This window comes from Telmatherina bonti (assembly GCF_933228915.1).
Source record: "Telmatherina bonti genome assembly, chromosome: 2".
In the NCBI taxonomy this organism is placed as follows: Eukaryota; Metazoa; Chordata; class Actinopteri; order Atheriniformes; family Telmatherinidae; genus Telmatherina; species Telmatherina bonti.
In genome coordinates, this window is record NC_136620.1 from 35,501,174 (window position 1) to 35,524,566 (window position 23,393).

The window sequence follows — 23,393 nt, forward strand, 5'->3', positions numbered from 1 at the left end:
TATAAAAATGATAAAGCTGGATTTTTTTCATGGTTTTCTTGATGTATTTCATTTTGTCAAACCCAGCTGACTGCTTTTTGCTTGGACAAGGCCCAGTGCAGTTCTAAATCATATTCAAAAGCTGTCCCTCCTAGTTATCTTGTTCTTTATTGCCTCCACTGTATTACTTCTTGCTATAGCTGGAGGCCCAGATGAGAATCACAGCTTACGTCTCCTGAAGCACATTCTTTCTTTATCTAGATGCATATATTTGTCATTGTATTGCAGATAACACACCGGCATTGAACTGTAAGTATTGGAATCTTTTTCACCTAGAAATGTCCATCTCTACTGAGACAGAGGATGGCACTAAGAAATTAGAAGATAGCTTGAGCTTGTTTGACAACAGTATTTTCATATAACTGGTTGTAATCTTTGATGAGCTCCTCTATTCAATTAATTACTTTATAATAGCATACTCTCAGCTGGAAATAGTTTTAATGAGCAGCTTTATGAAATGGAGGTGGGTCAGGTTCTTTTAATTTCAGATAGCAACCAACAGGGCAGTAAATGAGTGATTGCTATGCACAGTGGTGATCCATGGCATAAACTGGAATGTATCAGTCAAGGTCGGTTGCTGATGGGATGCATGTTTTGCTGCTGTTCAGACTACTGGAAGGGATGTCATAATGTATTTTAAATAACATATGTGTGGAAAAAAGGAAAAGAATTCCTTATATAATATATATACATTATATAAATATAAAAATCCTCCCTCACCCACCCCTCCCATCTCCCCAGGGTAGGGCAGGTGGCTGTTCATCTTTCAAGCTCGGGTTCTGGGAGCTTGGGGGTCCTACAGAGTAACTTAGCTGTTATAGAACTGCACTATTCTGGACAGAAATGTCTGATGCTCCTTTTTCCTGATATTTCCATTATTGGGGATGGATACATCGATCACTATGGCTTTCCTCTGCTGCTTATCCATGATCACTATGTCCGGTTGGTTGGCCACCGCCATTTTATCTGTCTGCATCTGGAAGTCCCAGAGGATCTCAGCCCTCTCATTCGCCACCACCTTGGGGGGAGTTTCCCACTGGGACTTAGGGGTCTCCAGTCCGTATTCTGCACAGATATTCCTGTACACTATGCCAGCTACTTGGTTATGGCGCTCCATGTATTCTTTGCCTGTCGGTATCTTGCACCCTGCTGTGAGGTGCTGGATTGTTTCAGGGGCTCCTTTGCATAGTCTTTACCCGGGCTTCTGCCTGGTATGGTAGCTCTGGGACTCAATCACTCTGGTGCTCAGGGCCTGCTCCTGTGCTGCCATGATTAGGGCCTCTGTGCTTTTCTTCAGTCGGGCCCTCTCCAGCCATTGATAGGAATTGTTTACATCTGCCATCTGGTGATCTTCCGGTGGTACATCCCATGTAGGGGCTTTTCCTCCCATGATGGTTCTTCCATCTCATGTTCCTCCAGACTCCACTGTCTGAGACATTCACGTAGTGCTTCATCCGTTGGTGCTCTTCATCCCTTCAGCAACTTCAAGCGCAAAGAAGGGATATACATTATGTATAAATATAGATAATTTTACATCCAAGAAACACTTTCCTTTAACTTTACATTTTACTTCGGATGGTACAGAACAAATTTTTGGGGAGATGGTAATACTTTGCTTGCTATTTCATATAAACGTCAAAGAACAATACTAAAACACAGCCTTGTCATGCTCAGCTGAACACACTCAATCTGTTCTCATTTGCAAGGAGTCCGACAGTGGCATTTTATCATATCCTCTAGCATCTAAAGCCAGGTTTCCATTCGCTGGCAGAGCAAATCTGAAGCAATGTTTTGAAAAAAGTTTTTATAGACCGGCATGGAGAAAATGAATCAGAGGGAAAGGCGTTTTCAGAGGGTGTTGCTATATTCTACTTTGTAAGTCGATGTAATTTAAAAGGAAGAAGTTTGTCATTATAAGAAACATGAGTTATAACCTGAAGTTGAGAAGAAAAAAGACATGGGGCAACAAATGCTGTGAAAAGTAACATAAAAATCCTTTCAGTGAATATGTGAGATTCTGTGTCATTTTAGGGAAATGTTTGGAAGCTCTGGCATTGTGAGTCTCTGAGTTATTATATCAAGAACAATTTTTTAAAAAGTTTTTCCTCTGCTGGTTCTCATTTGGACTTATTGACAAAAAGACCTCTAATAAACATCACATGCATACATGTACATGCATATCTGCAGTTCATTTAGCCCATTACTAGAAATGTTATTTCCTGTTCACATCTTCAAATACACATAAAAAGCTATTGATTATATATATATATATATATATATATATATATATATATATATATATATATATATATATATATATATATATAGAATATAAACTATATATATATATAGTATATATATAATATATATATATAATATATATAATATATATATATAATATATAGCCTGTTGTATATATATATAATATATATATATAATATACAGCCTGTTGTATGTGTATATATATATATATATATATATATATATATATATATATATATATATATATATATATATATATAGTTAGAAACCCCAGCTCGCCAGTGAAAAGGGGAAAAGGTTTGTAAACATTAAACCCACAAATAAGTTCCTTTCAGAATAAAAAAGGTTTTTATTTGCAGGCAACACTGTTGTTGCCCATGACAAACAGGCAGGAAGAAGAAACACAAAGGTTTGTAACAGGCTTTGGGTCACACCCTGAACAACAAGGAGGAGGAGTGCAGCCAGGTGTTGGTTGGAAACAAAAGCCGTCAGCCAAGTCTAGTGGAGATCACAGTCAGATATGCACAAGCACTGGGACGTAACACTCCCCCCCTTAAGACACAAACCCCTTGTAAGGGTTTGTAGAATACCACAAATACGTCACAGACAAAACAAGCAAAAATGTACAAATACTCACTGAATCCACCTTTTCCCCATGGTTTTATGATCTGGAGAGGGCATCGGCTATGAAGTTGGCAGCACCCTTTTTGTGTTTTATCTCCAGCTGAAATTCCTGAACAACTAGAGCCCACCTCATGAGTCTTTGATTGAGATTGTACATACGGTGGAGAAACAAGAGGATTGTGATCGGTGTACACAGTAATTGGCAAAGAGGCAGATCCAAGGTACACCTCAAAGTGCTGCAGAGCAAATAAAGCCAGTGTTTCTTTCTCAATGGTTGAGTAGTTGAGTTGGTGCTTGTTGAACTTACGCGAAAAATAGCAAACGGGGTGATCAAATCCATTGTCATCTTCCTGTATGAGAACAGCACCAGCACCGACAGCACTAGCATCAACTTCGAGTTTGAATGGTTTTGCCAGATCAGGAGCGGTGAGAACAGGTGCACTACATAACAGTGACTTCACATTTTCAAATGCATGCTGACACTCTGATGACCAAGAAAAGGTTGCCTTTGGACTAAGCAAACGGGTTAAAGGTTCTACGACGGTGGAGAAGTTACGTCTAAAGTTTCTGTGGTAACCAGCCATACCGAGAAATTGCCGTAGCTCTTTTCTGGTCAGTGGGACTGGAAAAGCAGTGATAGCAGCAATTTTTGCATCCATGGGTCGAATCTGTCCATGTCCCACTTGCCTGCCCAAGTAAGTAACTGTTGCTTTTCCAAGGTCACACTTGGCCAAGTTAAGGGTTAGGGAGGCATTTCTAAGTCGCGTGAACACCTCTTTCAAAACCTTCACATGTTCTTCCCAAGTAGATGTATACACAATGAGATCATCCAAATAGGCGTTACAATTTTGCATTCCAGAGAAGAGTGTGTTTACAAGCCGCTGGAAGGTGGGTGGAGCGTTGCACATGCCAAATGCCATTACAGTGTTCTGTAAAAAGTGATCTGGAGTCACAAATGCTGAAATATCAGATGCTCCCTGTGTAAGTGAAACTTGCCAGTATCCTTTAAGCAGGTCTAGTTTACTGACGTATTGAGCAGCACCAATCGTATCTATACAATCATCAATACGAGGTAGTGGATACGAGTCAGTAACAGTAACAGCATTTACCTTTTGGTAATCTGTTATGAAATGAGGGGATCCATCAGGCTTAACTTCAACTTTACATGGAGAACTCCAGGGACTAGAGGTGCATTTTGCAAGACCATTTTGCAGCATGTACTGAACTTCAGACCTCATCATTTCTCTTTTTATAAGGTTTGCTCGGTGGGGATGCTGTTTTATAGGTCGGGCATCCGCTACATCAATGTCATGTTCAATGACTGAAGTATGAGTGGGGATGTCATTGATCAAGGATGGGAATGAGTGTACCAAGGACACAATGTCATCACGTTGGTCCTGTGTCAAATGTTCAAGCATGGAAGGGAGTTTCTCTATCATTTTTGAGTTGGTTAACCTGGGGGATTGCAGTGATGCTGAACTAAACTTAAGACCATCATCAGGAGCAGGTTCGGGGTCATGAGATGCTATCAGAGCAGTTCCACTAAGATGACCTGAATCCTGACTAAGCGAGGTCACAGAAGGAACAGGGTCCTGAGTGTGATAAGGCTTCAGCATGTTCACATGACAAACCCTGCTTTTCCTCTTTCTTTCAGGTGTGCTTATTACATAATCTGTATCGCTTAGACGATCACGAACATCATAAAGACCTGAGAACTTAGCAGAAAGTGACGACCCAGGAACTGGTAGCAGAGCCAGTACTCTGTCACCAACTTTGAAGTGACGCGAAACAGCTGAACGGTCATAACGGAGCTTCATCGATTTCTGTGAGTCACTTAAAGACTCCCAAGCAAAATCACGTGTGCGGTGTAGCCGCTCACGGAACTGGGACACGTAATCTAAGACGTTCTTGTCCTGAGGTGTTTGATGGTCAAGCAATTTCTCTTTCAAGACCTGAAGTGGTCCACGAAGTGTATGGCCAAATACTAACTCAGCGGGACTAAATCCTAAGGATTCCTGAGTAGCTTCATGAGCTGCGAACAACACAAAAGGGATGCCTTCATCCCAATCCTTTTCATTCTCCACACAGTACTTGCGAAGCATAGACTTTAACGTCTGATGCCAGCGTTCTAAGGCACCTTGTGACTCAGGGTGATAAGCACTCGATACTGCATGTTGAATGTGCAACTCAGTCAACACCTGTTTTAACAGTTTGGAAGTGAAATTTGAACCTCGGTCAGATTGGAGAACACGCGGTAAACCAAATGTAGAAAAAAAAACTTAGTTAAAGCTTTTGTTATGGTGCTTCCAGTGATTCTACGCAACGGAATTGCTTCTGGGTACTTGGTAGCGACACACATTAGTGTGAGTAAGAACTGGTTACCAGCTTTAGTTCGAGGCAAAGGGCCAACACAGTCTATTATCCGTTCAAATGGCTCTCCCAGCACAGGGATGGGTTGAAGTGGAGCACGGGGAATAGACTGATTGGGTTTACCAGTTATTTGGCAAGTATGGCAGCCACGGCAATATCTTGTTATATCAGATTTTAAACCAGGCCAGTAAAAATGCTTCAGAATGAGGTTGTATGGTTTGGTTACACCCAAATGTCCTGACCACTGACTTTCATGTGCTAATGATATAATATTTTGTCGAAATGGTTTTGGTATTACAGTTTGTTCAACAACATTCCAGTCAGCATGAGGGATGACCTTTGGACACCACCTGCACGTCAACATTCCATCAGCTAGATAGAAAGCTATGGTTTCTAGCTTGGCTTTTTCAGTACTTACCACACTGGAGTAACACTTCTGTAATGTTGGATCTGCCTTTTGCTCTGCACACACACGATCACGAGACACCGGAAGAGCAATGGAGGGCTGCAGTGTATCCTGAGCTTTTCCGTCAGGCACTGCAGCTTTCTCCACCCCTACCTCTGTCTCCCCTCCACCTGCTAGAATGGGCACAAACAAACTGTCAGATAAGTTGGAGTCAAAGATCTCATTCTGTTTACGTTTCTGAGCACGAGTGAGAACACAGGAAGGTGAAGACTTAGCTTTAGTTGAGTTCTTTCCTGGTTGGATGCTCTTGGGACTGTTCAAGATTTCCAAGGCTGGAGTGACTTTCCCACTGGGTATATCATTTCCCAACAGTAGGGTAACCCCTTTTATTGGCAATGCAGAACATACAGCAATCGGAAAGACCCCAGACACAAGCGTCGACTGCAAGTGAACAAGATGGACAGGTCTTGGAGCATAGCCCATCGCAACACCTTGCAGTATAGCACTATACCCACAAGAGGATTCCTCAGAAAATGGTAGTGTGTCAGCCAGGATGACAGATTGTGACCCCCCAGTATCCCTCAGGATACAGATCAACTGTTGATCCTCCGTCTTACCAGTAAGTGAAACCATTCCCTCAAATACAAACAGTTCAAAACATGGTTCAGGGGTGCAACCAACTTCGGTGACCGAACCCAAGTCTACTTTATTCTTAACGAGTCCAACACCTTTAGTCTGGACTTGTGAGGAACGCTGAGTCTTTTGCTTTAATGCTAAACAGTTAGCAATAATATGACCAGGTTTGTGACAGTAGAAACATTCTTTACGACCAGTTTCTCCTTTTATTAGTGACTTTTGAGCTGAACTACAACCAGGGGAAAAAGGTTTTGTTGTCCACCATGGTAAGTAGTTTTGTGCGTGAGTATATACTCATCAGCTAGTACAGCAGCAGCAGAGACAGTGTCTACTTCCTGCTCATTAGTGTACACAACAATGCACTCGGATAGACAATTCTTAAATTCTTCTAACAGGATCAACTCCCGTAGAGACTTAAAATTATTCACATTACATGATGCACACCATCTGTCAAACAAAGTCCCCTTTTCTCTTGCAAACTCTGTGTAGGTTTGCGTGGAGCTCTTTTTATAAGACCTGAACTTCTGGCGATAGGCCTCAGGAACTAGTTCATAGGCCTTCAAAATGGTTGCTTTAACCACATCATAATTCAAGCTGTCCTGAAGAGGGAGCGCTGCTACAACCTCTTGTTGCTTTGCCTTGGATTTTACATTGTAGCAGTAGGGACCAAACATCCGCAGGCCATTTTAACGATTGTGCTATGCGTTCAAAAGCTGAGAAATAACAGTCCACTTCCATCTTCCTGAATTCTGAAACCAAAGCAACAAACTTGGTAATATCAAAAGTCTGTTCTGGTGAGGGGCCAGAAAGAACAGAGCCAACAGAACCACTAGATGCAGCAGGCATCTGTCCCACCCTGGTCTGGGAATCTAGCTCCAGCTGGCGGAGTTTAACAGCTTTTTCAGCTTCAATTTCCAACTTTTTGATTTCAAGTTGAAACTGTCTTACCTGTGCTTTTTCTTGTGCCTCCAACTGCAACCGAGCCAGTCGAAGTTTCAACTGGGCATTGATTCTTGACCCACCAGAGCCACCATCCAAGAGAGGATCGAACCGAGGAAGCGTGAAAGGAGTCCTACTCCCACCAGCAACCTCATCATCCACCTCAGATGCCACCAATTCAGGCTTATCCTTAGAGGACTCAGCCACAGGGCTATCCACCTGCACAGCAGTGGGGCTAGCAACAGGTAGCACATCAGACAAACCAGCAGCTTCACCCTTAGACAGGGAAGGCAACACGAGCAGTTCCAGCTCAACCAACTTCCCCACAACCAGAGCCTTAAGATCCTTTTTCAGGATCGGCTTTGGAGAGGAGATTGATAAGTGGGCAGCTATTTGAGCCAACTCATCAACTCATCACTGATCTAGCTGTTCCAGCGAGGGCTGTGCCAAAAAATGAGCCACATCAAAGAATTCAGCCATTTTCACAATGCAACTGGTACAACCATAATCCAACACAACAACACAATCAATCCTTACCTTTTATGTCACAGGATCGGGTTACACAATCCCGGACGAGACCCCACTTAATGTTACAAACCCCAGCTCGCCAGTGAAAAGGGGAAAAGGTTTGTAAACATTAAACCCACAAATAAGTTCCTTTCAGAATAAAAGAGGTTTTTATTTGCAGGCAACACTGTTGTTGCCCATGACAAACAGGCAGGAAGAAGAAACACAAAGGTTTGTAACAGGCTTTGGGTCACACCCTGAACAACACTAAGGGTGACAAACTACCCATAACTAAACCATTGCTTTTAAGACAGCTTACAAATCACCCCTACTGGGCTAACAACTACAAAGAGCCATACTACAGCACAAAACCACTGTCCCAGGCTGACAACCTAGCCAAAGTGAGGCAAACTCAGCCATCCACACTCAGCTGCCCTGAATGATTGCCAGCCTGCTCCTTAAATAGGCTGACGAGCTGGTCCAGCTGAAGGTGATGATGACGATGTGGATCCTGGAAGGAGCAGTGCAGCCAGGTGTTGGTTGGAAACAAAAGCCATAGCCAAGTCTAGTGGAGATCACAGTCAGATATATGCACAAGCACTGGGACGTAGCAATATTTATATATATATATATATATATATATATATATATATATATATATATATATATATATATATATATATATATATATATATATATATATATATATTAGAATTTTTCCACTTGCCTTTAAATATTACAAATATGTCAATGACATCAGGGCAGAGACCTGCAGCAACACCTCATGTCTCGTATGATAGAGGGCTTTATATATATATATATATATATATATATATATATATATATATATATATATATATATATATATATATATATATATATATATATATATATTTGAAAGAAAACAATCTCTGGACTCCTGCAATTGCAGAATTGCTGAGCTACATTTGCCGTAAAAGGCTGTAGGATTTTTTTTTTTTTCTAGTATGACTCATATTGCCTGAAGAAAAAGCACAGAGAGCTGTCTAAATAGTTCTACAACATGTGATAAGTAGAGCACTCAAAACCGCACTAAATTGGCTGTAGGGTTTTATTGCTGAGATGATCCTTTTATTTTATTTTTTTTACTTCAAAAAGGTATACTTTAACTTAAAGGGGTCCTATTATGGTATTTCAAGTTTTCTGGGGGGGGGGGGGGGGGGTAGCTTAGCTAGGTCTTGGAGCTTTGTTTGGTTATTGTTAGTCATTTTGTTTTTTCCTCTCTGTGTAATTTGGTTTGGCCGAAGTGCTATATGAGTTACCCTTATGTGTTTTTGTGAGGGTGGGGGGTGGGGGGGGGGGGGGGGGGGGGCAGTTTTTCTTTAGTTGAGTTGAACTGTTTAACTGTCGTTATGTTTAGTTAACCCCTTTTTTTTTTAAAGATTGGTTAGTTTAATCATTTCTTTGGACTTTTGCATTTATTTTGTAACAATAAAAGCCCAGGTTTTTTTAAATTACATCTGTGTCCTCATGGCTTTACCATTTGGTCCCTGACAGTTACCTTCTCCTGGTTAACAAGGGCATGTACAAATACATCAGGCAGGTGGAAAATGTCGGATAGAGTTATTTCAAACGATGGCAGGCAAGTTTACCCAAGAGACATCTTGCTGCATTTGTTGCTGTGGGTTGCTGTTTTCCACTTTGTTTTCAGGTCTGAATCAGGTTCGAACATGTAGGGCTGAATGCTATGTGTTGACATTGTATTTTTTTATTTTATTTATTTATTTTTTTTATTGAGTTTATATTAGCCTAATCCTTCTGTTTATGAGATGTTACGATGACGGCGAAAGCTGTTGTGTGTTGCTGTAGTGCAGTGGTGGAAGGCAGGGCTTAATGCAGAAGAGTCTCAATCCACTCGTTTTGCCCACAGGCTGATCTGACAGCCTACAGAGAGGGTCGGTCTGAAGTAAATAAAGCGATTTGTGACAATAACTCAATCAATCCCAGCCCTTCTGGAATCAGAAATAAAAATAAATTAACCTGAAATGCACATAATCGTTTCACTTTAAGGTAATGAATGCTTTCATATTCAAGAAGAACATACCCCCTCCCTGAGCCGTCACCTTATCGTGGTGGAGGGGTTTGTGTGTCCCAAAGATCCTATCAGCTATGTTGTCTGGTGCTTTATGCCCCTGGTAGGGTCACACATGGCAAACAGGTGGTAAATTAGGGGAGGGACAAGACCAAGTACAGCTCACAGACCCCTATGATGAACACAAACCCGGGCAGAAATGTTCCCTTGCCCGGATGCGGGTTACCGGGACCCCCCTCTGGAGCCAGGCCTGGAGGTGGGGTATGAGAGGGAGCGTCTGGTGGCCGGGCCTTTACCCATGGGGCCCAGTCGGGATCAGCCCGAAAGGGTTACATGGGCCCCACCTCCCGTGGGCTCACCATCTGCAGGAGGAGCCGTAGGGGTCGGGTGCAGTGTGAGCTGGGCAGCAGCAAGAGGCGGGGACCCTGGCGGTCCGATACCCGGCTGCAGAAGCTGGCTCCAGGGATGTGGAATGTCATCTCTCTGGTGGGGAAGGAGCCTGAGCTTGTGCGCGAGGTTGAGCGGTTCCAGGTAGATATAGTTGGACTAACCTCGACGCATGGCTTGGGCTCTGGAACCAGTACCCTTGAGAGGGGCTGGACTTTCTTCCACTCTGGAGTTGCTCATGCTGAGAGGCGCCGAGCAGGTGTGGGCATTCTCATCAGCCCCCAGCTTGATGCCTGCACGTTGGGGTTTACCCCAGTGGATGAAAGGGTAGTTTCCCTCCGCCTTTGGGTGGGGGGACAGGTCCTGACTGTTGTCTGTGCTTATGCACCGAACGGCAGTTCAGAGTACCCACCCTTTCTGGAGTCCTTGGAGGGAGTGCTGGAGGGTGCTCCTTCTGGGGACTCCATAGTTCTGCTGGGGGACTTCAATGCTCACGTGGGCAATGACAGTGAGATCTGGAGGGGAGTGTTTGGGAGGCATGGTCCGTCGCCCCCCCCCCCAATTGGTGTTTTGTTATTGGACTTTTGTGCTTGTCATGGATTGTCCATAACGAACACCATGTTCCAACATAAGAGTGTCCATATGTACACTTGGCATCAGGATTCCCTGGGCCGCAGTTCGATGATCAATTTTGTAGTCGTATTGTCGGACCTGCGGCCATATGCCTTGGACACTCGGGTGAAGAGGGGGGCGGAGCTGTCAGCTGATCATCACCTGATGGTGAGTTGGCTCAGATGGTGGGGGAGGAATCCGGTCAGATCTGGCAGGCCCAAACGTGTTGTGAGGGTCTGCTGAGTCCCCCGTCAGAGCGAGCTTCAACTCTCACCTTCAGCAGAGCTTCAAACATGTCCCAAGTGAGGCGTGGGACATTGAGTCCGAATGGGCTGTGTTCCGTGCCTCTATTACTGAGGCGGCCAGCTGGATTTGTGGCTGTAAGGTTGTTGGTGCCTGTCGTGGCGGTAATCCCAGAACTCGTTGGTGGAAACCAACAGTGAGGGATGCTGTCAAGCTGAAGAAGGAGTCTTATCGGGCCTTCTTGGCCTGTGGGACTCTGGAGGCAGCTGATGGGTACCAACAGGCTAAGCAGCTTGCTGCTTTGGCTGTCGCCAAGACAAAAACTCGGGCATGGGAGGAGTTTGGCGAGGCCACGGAGAAAGACTTCCAGACGGCTTCGAGGCGATTCTGGTCCACCATCCGGCAGCTCAGGAGGGGGAAGTAGTGCTCCATCGACACTGTGTACAGTGGAGGTGGGGAGCTGCTGACTTCAACTCGGGACATTGTGGGTCGGTGGAAGGAATACTTCAAAGACCTCCTCAATCCTACCAACACGTCTTCTGATGAGGAAGCAGTGCTGGGGGACTCAGGGGTAGACTCTCCTATCTCTGGGGCTGAAGTCGCTGAGGTGGTCAAAAAGCTCCTTGGCGGCAAGGCCCCGGGGATGGATGAGATCCGCCCGGAGTTCCTTAAGGCTCTGGGTCCTGCTGACACGCCTCTGCAGCATCGCGTGGACATCGGGGACAGTGCCGCTGGATTGGCAGACTGGGGTGGTGGTCCCCCTTTTAAAGAAGGGTGACCCGAGGGTGTGTTCCAAATTACAGGGGAATCACACTCCTCAGCCTCTCTGGTAAGGTCTATTCAGGGTTCCTGGAGAGGAGGGTCCGCTGGATAGTCAAATCTCGGATTGAGGAGGAGCAGTGCAGTTTTCGTCCTGGTCGCGGAACAGTGAACCAGCTCTATACCCTCTTTGGGGTCCTGGAGGGGGCATGGGACTTTGCACAACCAGTCAACATGTGCTTTGTGGACCTGGAGAAGGCATTCGACCGTGTCCCCCCGGGGGCTCCTGTGGGGGGTATTCCAGGAGTATGGGGTACCGGACCCCCTTGCGCAAGCTGTCCGGTCCCTGTACGACAGGTGTCAAAGCTTGGTTCATATTGCCTGTAGTAAGTCGGATTCATTTCCGGTGAGGGTTGGACTTCGCCAAGACTGCCCTTTATCACAGATTCTGTTCATAACTTATATGGATCGAATTTTTAGGCGCAGCCCAGGTGTTCAGGGGATCCGGCAGGATTGGGTCCCTGCTTTTTGCTGATGATGTGGTCCTTTTGGCTTCATCTGGTTGTGATATCCAGCTCTCGCTTAAGCGATTCGCGGCCGAGTGTGAAGCAGCTGGGATGAGAATCAGTACCTCCAAATCTGAGACCATGGTCCTCAGCCGGAATAGGGTGGATCTCTCTCTCCGGGTCAGGAGTCAGGTCCTGCCTCAAGTGGAGGAGTTTCAGTATCTTGGGGTCTTGTTCACGAGTGAGGGAAGGAAGGAGCGCGAGATCGACAGACAGATCCGTGCGGCGTCTGCAGTAATGCGAACTCTGCGCCGGTCTGTAGTGGTGAAGAAGGAGCTGAGCTAGAAGGCAAAGCTCTCGATTTACTAGTTGATCTACATTCCTACCCTCACCTATGGTCATGAGCCGTGGGTTGTGACCGAAAGAACGAGATCTCATATAAAGGCGGCTGAAAAGAGTTTCCTCCGCAGGGTGGCCGGGCTCTCCCTTAGAGGTAGGGTGAGGAGCTTGGTCATTCAGGAGGGGCTCAGAGTAGAGCCGCTGCTCCTCCGCATCGAGAGGAACCAGTTGAGGTGACTCAGGCATCTGGTCAGGATGCCTCCTGGATGCCTCCCTGGTGAGGTGTTCCAGGCACGTCCCTCTGGGAGGAGACCCCGAGGAAGACCCAGGACACGCTGGAGGGATTATATCTCTTGGCTGGCCTGGGAACACCTCGGGATCCCCCCGCAGAGTTGGCAAATGTGGCTGGGGAGAGGGAAGCCTGGGCTTCCCTGCTTAGGCTGCTGCCCCCGCGACCCGACCGCGGATAAGCGGCATGAAGATGAATGAACGAGATGAAGAACATACCACAAGTTATGAAGGAACCAAGAGTAAAAGCATCACTCCAGTAGAATACACTATACAAACTGGACTGAACTGCTTCTTTTTCAAAATACCACAATAACTTAAAGTACCACCAGTACTGACGGTGGCTATCTTCCTAGCATTAGTATAAGTAGAGGATAAGCAGTTGATTAAAATTATCATAGAAGAGAATTGAATCTACATTTGTAATTTACTATCCACATCAAGGTCACAATCTTGTAGGTTCACAAGTGGAAACAATAAAAGAAAGAAGTACCAGTAACTTAACTTTCTCCGTAGCGTCTGGAACTTTGAGAGGGTTTTGTTTTGTGCAGTAAGTATATGCATTATTATTACTTTTTTTTTTTTTCTTTCAAGAAGAATCAAATGTAGCTTGCTTTATAGCAATGTTTTGATTTTTCCAGCTGAAATCTCCAATAATCCAAAAAGATGTGGTTGAAAACACTTTCTTTTTTTAGTTTAAATTTTTGCAGCGTCCAGTCATCTCATGGTATTATTCTGGGCAAGAAAAATTGCACATATTCCTCTTAAGCATGCTCACACTCTTGAGGGATAAATAGTGTTTCATTGTAGCATAATTTGTTTCTTTTTGTTATCATATAATTTGCATGTTTTGAAAGCAAATTGCTAAAACGTACTGTATTTTCCAGTACAACATCAAAGAAGAAAAAGAACAAAAACACAATTAAAGCTGGAATTATGGTTCTAAATCTGACTGTTGCTTCACTCTCAAGAAGTTGCATAAATCTATGACATCTTTTTTTGTTTTGCTTTTCTTTTCTTTTGTATTTGTCTGTGTCATAAATAATTATAGGTATATATTAGCAATGCACATAACACGCTCCTGTATAGACTTCAAAAACCAGGACAGTCCATCACTGGGACAGGAACAAATCTAGGACATCTCTATGAAGAATGGGGAAGGTTTTTGAGAAAGCAGCACAATTTTGGAGCAGAACATTCTAGAAAAAGCCACAGTATATCTACATACTTCCATCTCCTTTTCAGCTTGTAATTTGAAATCAGCAAAAGTAAAAAAACAAACTAACAAAATAAAGAGGTTAATGAATTTCTCAGTGATAAAATAACAACCAGCAGCTCAGGGTTTTGTTTTTTCTAAACTGAGTGGGCTGCACGGTGGCACAATGGTTAGCACTGTGGCCTCACAGCAAGAAGGTCACTGGTTCGATCCTTGGCTGGGGGGGTGGTTTGGTCAGTGGCCTTTCTGTGTGGAGTTTGCATGTTCTCCCCGTGCATGCATGGGTTCTCTCTGGGTATTCTGAATTCCTCCCACCATCCAAAGACATGCATGTTAGGTTAATTGGCCACTCTAAATTGCCCCTAGGAATGAGTGTGAGCATGAGTGGTTGTTCATCTCTCTGTGTGGCCCTGCAATGGACTGGTGAGCTGTCCAGGGTGTACCCTGCCTGTTGCCCAAAAGCCAGCTGGGATAGGCTCCAGCTTCCCCACAACCCTGAATTGGATTAAGTGGTTCAGAAAATGAATGAATAAACTGAGTAACTGTGCAAAATAACTGCTGATTCATAAAATCCATAGCACTGAAGGTTTCTTGTTTTCTACAAAACTAGAACAGGAAAGCTGGGTTTGCCAGTCTGTCAGTTATTTAAAAGGTGTTCTCAACTTGTAGGAGATCATGGGTTTACGAGAGGAAAAGATTCTGGTAGTGATAGTGCAACATTACATTTTGTAAATAGATTTAGTTGAAGTGATACAGGTTCACATTTAGCTTACATCCATTTCTATCGACACACAAGGAGTAAGTAGGTTGCTACATGTATACACACAGTACACCCTAGGGGCACATATGGCACTGAGACAGGTGAGACATGTACTACACAGATCCCTTATACATGAATAAAGTTTAATCCAAAAAGATCTGTCATGATACAGTGACTGAAACCAAAGACTGAATGGAGAGACACAACAGGATGATCTGATGAAGGAAACTGAGAACTAACAACTATAAATACACAGAGGGAGTAATGAGGAACAGGTGAAATGAATCAGAAAATCAAACCAGGTGAGCTGATGAACAGGAATCAAAACAGCCTATAAAAAACAAAGGAGTTAAACAGGAAATATTACAAAATAAAACCACACAAAAACTACAAACCATGACAGTTACAGTGCTATGAATTCCTACTAGAGTATGGTAAGAAGGCAAGAAGAGACCAAACCACCATACAGAAGAGGGCACCAACCTTTCAAAGGCTACATGGTGCCTACTTCAGATGCACGTTATTCACCTTAATGAGATTTGTTTTTACAATGATATATCGATAATGACAATTTGAAGTTTTTCTTTGTTTGCTTGTTTTTGTTCAGAATGGAAATGTGCCCGGTCACTCCCCCTTCTCTACCCCCATTATTACCAACTCGCCTGCTGTCCAGTCAGAGGATGAAAGCAATATAATCTCAAAGTCATGCTAATCAGAAGTATAGTTGCAGCGAGTAGAGTACAATTCATCCCCATCCTTTCATGTTTTACCATCTTACACACTCAATCTATGGTAGACAGCAGCTTAAAGTCACTTTAATTTCGGATCTGCATAACCTTAGGCAAACTGAGGGTAAACATGCTGCTTCTTGCAGAGAAGAATGATTTAATTGGCATGTTTTAGTGGTGTTCCTGTCTTTAAAAATACCCTAACACACATGGGAATTGTGACATAACAAACACATTTCACTAATATCAGCCATGAAAACAAATGAAAAAGCCATTGGACAGTCATAATGTCATATATGACATGGATATTTTACCGTAGCACTTGTCTGAATCTGGTTTTTTTTGTTGTTTTTTTCCCAGAGATGTTCATGCTACATTCTCTCATAAATTAAAGGTATGGAAATAAATAGGTAGAAAGCCCTGTCTCATTGGAAAGACTTTTATGTTTTGGGACATGAAATTAAAGAAACTCATAAAGACATCTTATCTGAACCAAAAGCAGCAAATATGTAAATCTATGCAAGCTTTAAGAACATTCCCATTATTTATGGTAAATATTTCATTATAAACACATAGCTGCAGCCTCATAAGCAGCACACAATTTGCTGAGGATGTTTAAAACCATTAAAAACTACTATTACTATATTACGGAAGTGTAGAGCTGTCATCCTCATTAAAAAAAAAAAAAAAAAAAAAGTTTGGGCCTTATATATAATATAGTTTTATTGTAAAAACGTGAAACGTATCACGTTATAACGTGATAGTTTATTGTAAAAATGTGAAACTATCACGTTATAGCGTGATAGTTTTATTGTAAAAACATGAAACGTATCACATTATAACATGGTAAGTTTTATTGTAAAAACGTATAACCACTTGAACGCTGGAGGGATTATATCTCTCGACTGCCCAGGAGCACCTTGAGACCCCCCTGCAGAGTTGGCAAATGTGTCTGGGGAGAAGGAAGTCTAGGCTTTCCTGCTTAGGCTGCGGCCCCCGCGATCAGAACCCCAATAAGCTATAGAGGAGGGATGGATAGATGGCATTTGAATGCAGCTAAGATGATGTAGTTTGCATTCATAGCAATTCTCTTCTCGCTCAAGTTTCAATCAGAAATTATGCCACGGGGATCGGACTCATTTTTCCTTCTGTACAGACCAATTCCTTTTAAAACTGTCCCTAAACTACGCATATTTATTAAAATATCATCCAAAGTGTTCCAAAGCACCATAATTTCACAATGTCTCAACCCAAGTATGAAGAAAAACTATCAAGTCCTGTAAATGAGCCATTTGTGATCTCCTTTCCACCCTGGACACAATTTCCTCATCTAAAGTAAAAAACGTTTTCAGATACGTGATATGTTTCATGTTTTTACAATAAACTATCACGTTATAACGTGATACATTTCGTATTTTTACAATAAACTTATTACATTATAATGTGATACGTTTCACGTTTTTACCATAAACTATCACGTTATAACGTAATAAGGCCCAAACTTTTTTTCATGAGGATGACAGCGCTATGCTTCCATACTATATATGCTTACAACATTTTGTTCTTTAGTAACTCTTCAGAGGAGTTGGACTGCAAGGACCACCACTTCACTTTCCATTCCATCACTGATCTTTCATGGTGCTAATTTGGTTAATGCTAACCAACACATTTTGTGCTAACTCCCAGTTTGGTTGCCATTTTGTCAAAGTCACCTATTTTCTTATGCCATTCATATACCGCTTCCAACACATCAAATTTAAGTAGGCTGCTGGTCATGCACTTGCTGACTAATAAATCACATGGCGTGACAAGAACAGCAATCATAAAATTGTAAAACACATTGGTTTTACTTCTTCTTGGTGCTTATTGGTAGATAAAAGTTGACATGGTCCCAAATTTGTTCATATTTAGTTTATTTATTAATTTATGAATATTTAGAATCATATTTAGGTAATTTAGGTGCTGCTGACCACTTGACCACCGGCCAAGTGGTCAGCAGCACAACTCACAATAGACAGTACAAGTAGTTTAAGCACTTTACAAACAGAGAATTAAAAATAATCCACAAAGAACAAAAAAGATTGGCAATTAAACCACAGAAGCTGATTAATTTAAAAACATAAGAACTGTTCAATTTAATACAGAACAGAACACCACGAGTGCTAAAGGTCCAAAACCTTCATTGGTGTATTTCAGGTAGATGGAGCAGCATAACTGAATTCTCTTTTCCCCAATTCTGTCCAAACCCGAAGAATGATCCAATGAATAATACCACAGGAACGAAGGGCATAACGGCTTTTAGTCCTTTGAAAGAAGGAGCTTGAATATGCTGGAACCAGACCAAGGAGAACCTTGTAAATCAGCGTCATCCGGTGAGTATACACTCAAAGACGGCCAGCCAGCTTTGATATACAGCTCAGAGTGTAGCGTAAGGCAAGCACAGCCAGTCACAAACCTCAGAGCACAATTGTAAACAGTGTTCAAGGATTGGAGACATTCCGTTGATGCATTCAAACACAGAATGTCCCCTCAGTCAAACAACCGTTGAAGGTTGCCAATGCAAAAAGTTTCTGAAAAATTAGTTATTTCTACAATAGAAGCAAATCCTTACGTTGAGTTTGTGGAGTAAATATGTGAGCTTTAATAAAAAGAATGTGATCAATGAGAAAGCCCAGATATTTAAAACTAGACCAACTCTGCTGGTTTGCTCTGAGCTATTAGAATTGATAGGATATTCTTCAGTAGCACCGGAACCAACCATGACTTTCTTCTCTGCATTAAAAGCCAGTTTAAGTTTCTGTAGACAGGATTGTAAGACAAGATCAAAAGCAGACTCTGTGAATTAAAAGCCTTGAGAGATAGATGTTCCAATAATGCATAAATTGCTGAAGAAAAAAGATAGTTCAACTTTTGATTTTCAAATGTTACAAACTGAATGACACAAAAATCAGCCTCACTATCTCATCTCAATGTACCCAGATTGACCTTGGCTTCCACAGATATTCACATTCTGTGCCATTTACTATTGACTTTTGTCAAAATTGATGCAGAAAGATGTTTAAGAGTATTCTGTTTATTATAATGTTCTGAAAGGTTGTTGAAAAACTAATGGTCACCAGAATGTTTGTAAAAAAATCAGACTCAAATAACTGACGAAAAATACTCATTAATGTTGTCGTAACCCATGTTTTCTCACATTCTACGAGTAACGTTAAGATTTTATTTAATTAGATGCTGCTTCTGTAACATAAATTATGCCCCTGCTATGCGTTCATTCCCTATCCACACCTGTTTTTTTTGGTTTTTTTTTACAAAAGAAAGGTAACCTCTTTTTCTTGCCCATGCAGCCTTAATCTTCCAAATGCTGCTTGAGCATTTGAATTTCTGCACATCAATCTCAGGGCCCCGTCCTACCTTGATTAATGGTCCCCATCTATCATGGCACCATGTGGCTCACAGGCCTTGCCCTGCCAGACAGCTTTGCTTTAGAATAATGGGTGCACTCCATCCGAGTTCCTACCATGCAATGATTGTGCATCTCTGTGATCTATCTGTCAAGCCCCTCAGTCAAAAGGGATGACATGGGACAGTGCAGGAGAATGCAATCAGAATGAAGAAGGCATAGCGGTGGGCCATTTATGTACAGTATGTAACAGAAAGCTTTTATTGTGGCTAGCTGTGCTGACTGATAAACAGAAATATTTTCCCACAGACAACACTGTTTCTCTCCTTCTGTCACACATGGGTGCATGAAGCCTTGGAGACATTCTGCTTGCCATCAATTACATTGGCAGGGAAAGCACAGCCACTGATGGTGACTGCAGGTCCTATTCATATATTGTCTCTTTTTGCTTCTTTATTATTTGAAACATGTTTAAACGTTTGCTCAATTATAAATATGACCATACTCAGTCATGCTAACATGCTGAGTGACTTAGTAGTCTATTACATCCAGTTAGCTGAAATCCTACTTTGTTTTTTCATTAAAAAATATTAAAAAAAATACATAATTAACATTTACATGCATTGTTTAACTGCTTATATTTTTCTGTGATTAGGTTTGTCTCCCACAAGTGGATTGGATGCAACATGATCAGTGTCTTTATGATACACACACACACACACACACACACACACACACACACACACACACACACACACACACATCATCTGTGGAGTCAAGAGTTGCTCATGCATTTCAACAAGTCATTCATCACTGTCATGTGAATTTTCTTCATTGTTGATGGTGCCTTTGTGTCTTATTACAGGCAGAAAGAGGAATAAAAACCCTCCATGGAGAACACAGAAGCCAGGCAGAAACTTGTCTTCCCTTTTAATGAAGAACTGGTACATAACAAGAGTAATTAAAATGCCATCATACTGCATGGCGACCAGTTTGACTACAGTTACCACATCAAATCACACGAATACATCTTTGTTGTTCAATACGTTCCACCATTTTTTTCTTTTCTTTTCTTATACTTTTTTTTCTTCTTCCTAAATGCCGCAGCCCTATTACATTGCCTTCTGGGATCAGGGCCGATATGAGGGAGTGTTGTGTTGCTGCCTGTTGCTGACATTTCGTTCAGCTGGATATTGCTGTTGCATTCCCCAAACATCACCCACTGGTCCACTGCTCATGTCAGTCTGTACCAGCTGTGAAAATGTCCCCCACCACTCTTATTCCACAGCCACCCTACCTCCCTCAGTTTTTCCACAAAGATCAAAGCACGGCATAGGAGGGAGTGAAGACAAAGAAAGAAAGTTGAAAATATAATCAAATTAAATAACAAAAGCTGTTTGTAAGTAATATCTAAACGGCAAATACAAGCTTTCCACCAGTATCAGACATCAGAATACTATAATTAAGATTTTCTCTCTGTGCAGTAAAGATGCCTTTTTTGCTGCAATTATGCTATTTAAATACAAAATGCTTAAAAAAAAAAAAAAAAAAAAAATATATATATATATATATATATAGATAGATAGATAGATAGATAGATAGATAGATAGATAGATAGATATAGATATATCTATATATATATATATATGGTTTTTATGTTGCTATAAAACTAAGGTAGAGCATGCATGTAAAGGTAAAAATTTCATCACTTCTCACTTAGCTAAGCCTGCTATGTTTTATATAATTTTTGAAAGATTTGTAACACTCGCAGAGAAGACATGATGAACCACTGAGACAGAAAATCTTCTTCAGTTTAAATCCTCCTACTCTATTTATCTCTTATTCTGTTCAATGTTAGGTTGGACTTTGTTTTGCAGTCATTTGTTGGTACACCAGTTTTCAACTCAAGGAAAGTGTACAAACCAATACTAAAAACTGAGAATGCTCCAGAGCCCCTGGAGCTGTTTGTGCATAGAGTACCACTTAGTTCAATTCAGAGTCGCAGGGAAGCTGGAACCTATCCTGGCAATCATTGGGCAAGAGGCAAGTATACCCATCTACTACAATACTTTAATACCAGTTCATACCCTCTATGCAAAATAGTGATTTAAAGAGGGAGTGTGTTCAGTCAGAGGCTTCTTCAGCTTCACTACAACAAGGTACAGTGTTGTAGCGTAGCTGAGGCTTGTTTCAGAGAAGCGAGAAGTTTGTCCTTGTTTTTGTGGACACATGAACAAGACACAAAGTTTGTGTGTGTCGGTGTCTTTTTATTTAATGTATTAGTTTCATTTTAATCAATTTATGTTCTTAATTGCTTTATTATTTTAATGGAAGCTACACTGTTCATGTGCCACACCTTCGAGACATTTCCTTTAAAACATGCTTTATGAATTAACTGGACGGATGGATGGATGGATGGATGGATGGATGGATGGAATAACACTTGTCCAGGTTCTGCAAAAAACCTTTCCCAGTTGGATGTTGGCTTGAATATTACACACATGTATAAATAAGTTTGGTGCAAACTTAGAACAGTGCCAACACTGTGTCTAGAGTTTTATTGCCAGCTTTAATTTTTAAGAAGTGATCTGGATGAGCATCAATTTATTTCCCAGTTAGACTGCTGTTCCTTTTAAAGGTCAAATAAGGACTAGTGCCCCTCTTTATCCTGATAAGAAAAGATGGTAAAGCCACTCGGACTGTGGAGTAAGTTAAAATGTATGATCAGGTCAGTTGCTGAATAACCTTTGTCAAACCCTTAAAAATTCATATCCACATGAATATTTAACATCCTTTTCACATACACATCTGCGTGCGGTCTCATTGCTGGTCCCTGTCTTGGTCACCTGACATGGTTCTGAAAATGTGTTAGGCTTTTCAGGAATTTTTTTGTTGACTTGAGATGAGGTTTTCTGTCTTACTCGTCTGTTAGAAACTGAGCACAAAGATGCAAAAGCACCTGATGTAAAGTCCCCCAACCCTTCTTTTTCTCTGTTTTTTTCCTTTTTTTAAGGACTTTGGTCTTGGTAGGGGACTGTCCTAGTTTAAGTTGTTTTAGAGCCTAAGGCACATATTTGACATAATCTACATTAAAGCATTAAAAAACAGAGCTTTTGATGTAACTGTGTCTGTGTCAGCTAAAGAGTAGAAAGAGAAGAATCTCTGCAGTCTGATGCCTTTGTCTTTGCTTGTGTGAAAAATAATGCACATAGATCAGAAAATGAAAAGTCCCCTGAAATGCCTTGTCTGATAAAGAAACCCCAGACTTTTCGGCTGTAAAGGAAAACTTAAAATCGGGCATAAAGTCATTTTTGGGGAGAAATTAGAAAGGAATATTGAATATTGAATATTGCACTTTTCCTTTGAGGCAGGTATTTAGAAAAGAGAAAAGCAAACTGAGCAGAGATGTTAGCTTGCCAAAGCTGAATACAAAATGTATGACATCCTTTTCTTACTCTGCATCCCATTTTGTTTTCATTCAAAATTCAACTTGCTGTTGGCGATGTGTGTTTTATGTGATCTGCGTGCTATTAACAGAGAACTTCCATAACATTTAGGTAATGAAAAGTACCACACACAGAGCATGCAGCTCTTTGGCTCAGTGGTTTTTGCAAAAGGAGATAAGTGACATGTCAGTATTGTTGTGTCATGGTTATTGCTTTCAGAATAGAAGAGATTCAATTAATGAAAACAAAAAACATGAACTGTTTGCAAGGAAGACATATTGGCTTGCAATAAATATTATATAATTTAATTATTTTATTTTATTTTTTTAAATTATGATTTTTTTTATATTTATTTCAATTAAAAATTGCTACATCAATAGAATAACAACAATATTAATGATACGAAGTGAAAAATGATGATTATATTGGAAACTTATACCCAGTTGTACCCAATTTCAAAAGTAATAATTTAGATTTCAAAATGTTGAGCTTAGGCTTTTGTGACCATCCTGGAGATGTACCTTGTTCTTCCTGATGGTTTCCTGCTCTCTGACACACATCTGCTTGGAGATTTGTTGTAATTTAAAGCTTGAAAAGCTCAGTTTTCCACATTTGGACATTAAGTTTTCCATTCATCTACTCTGTTCCCTATTAGACGCTGGATAATGCAGCCATCAGTCCAGGAGGGAAAGCCAGACATTTACTCTAAAGCCACACTGTCAGGCTCCTCCTGAGGCATTTCCCAACCACAAGGGATGTATAATGCCCCCCACCAGTTCTGGATCTACTTTGGACCTCTCCTCCCAGTTGAATGGGCCGATCAAATCTCCAAAGAAAGGAGACCAAGAGACA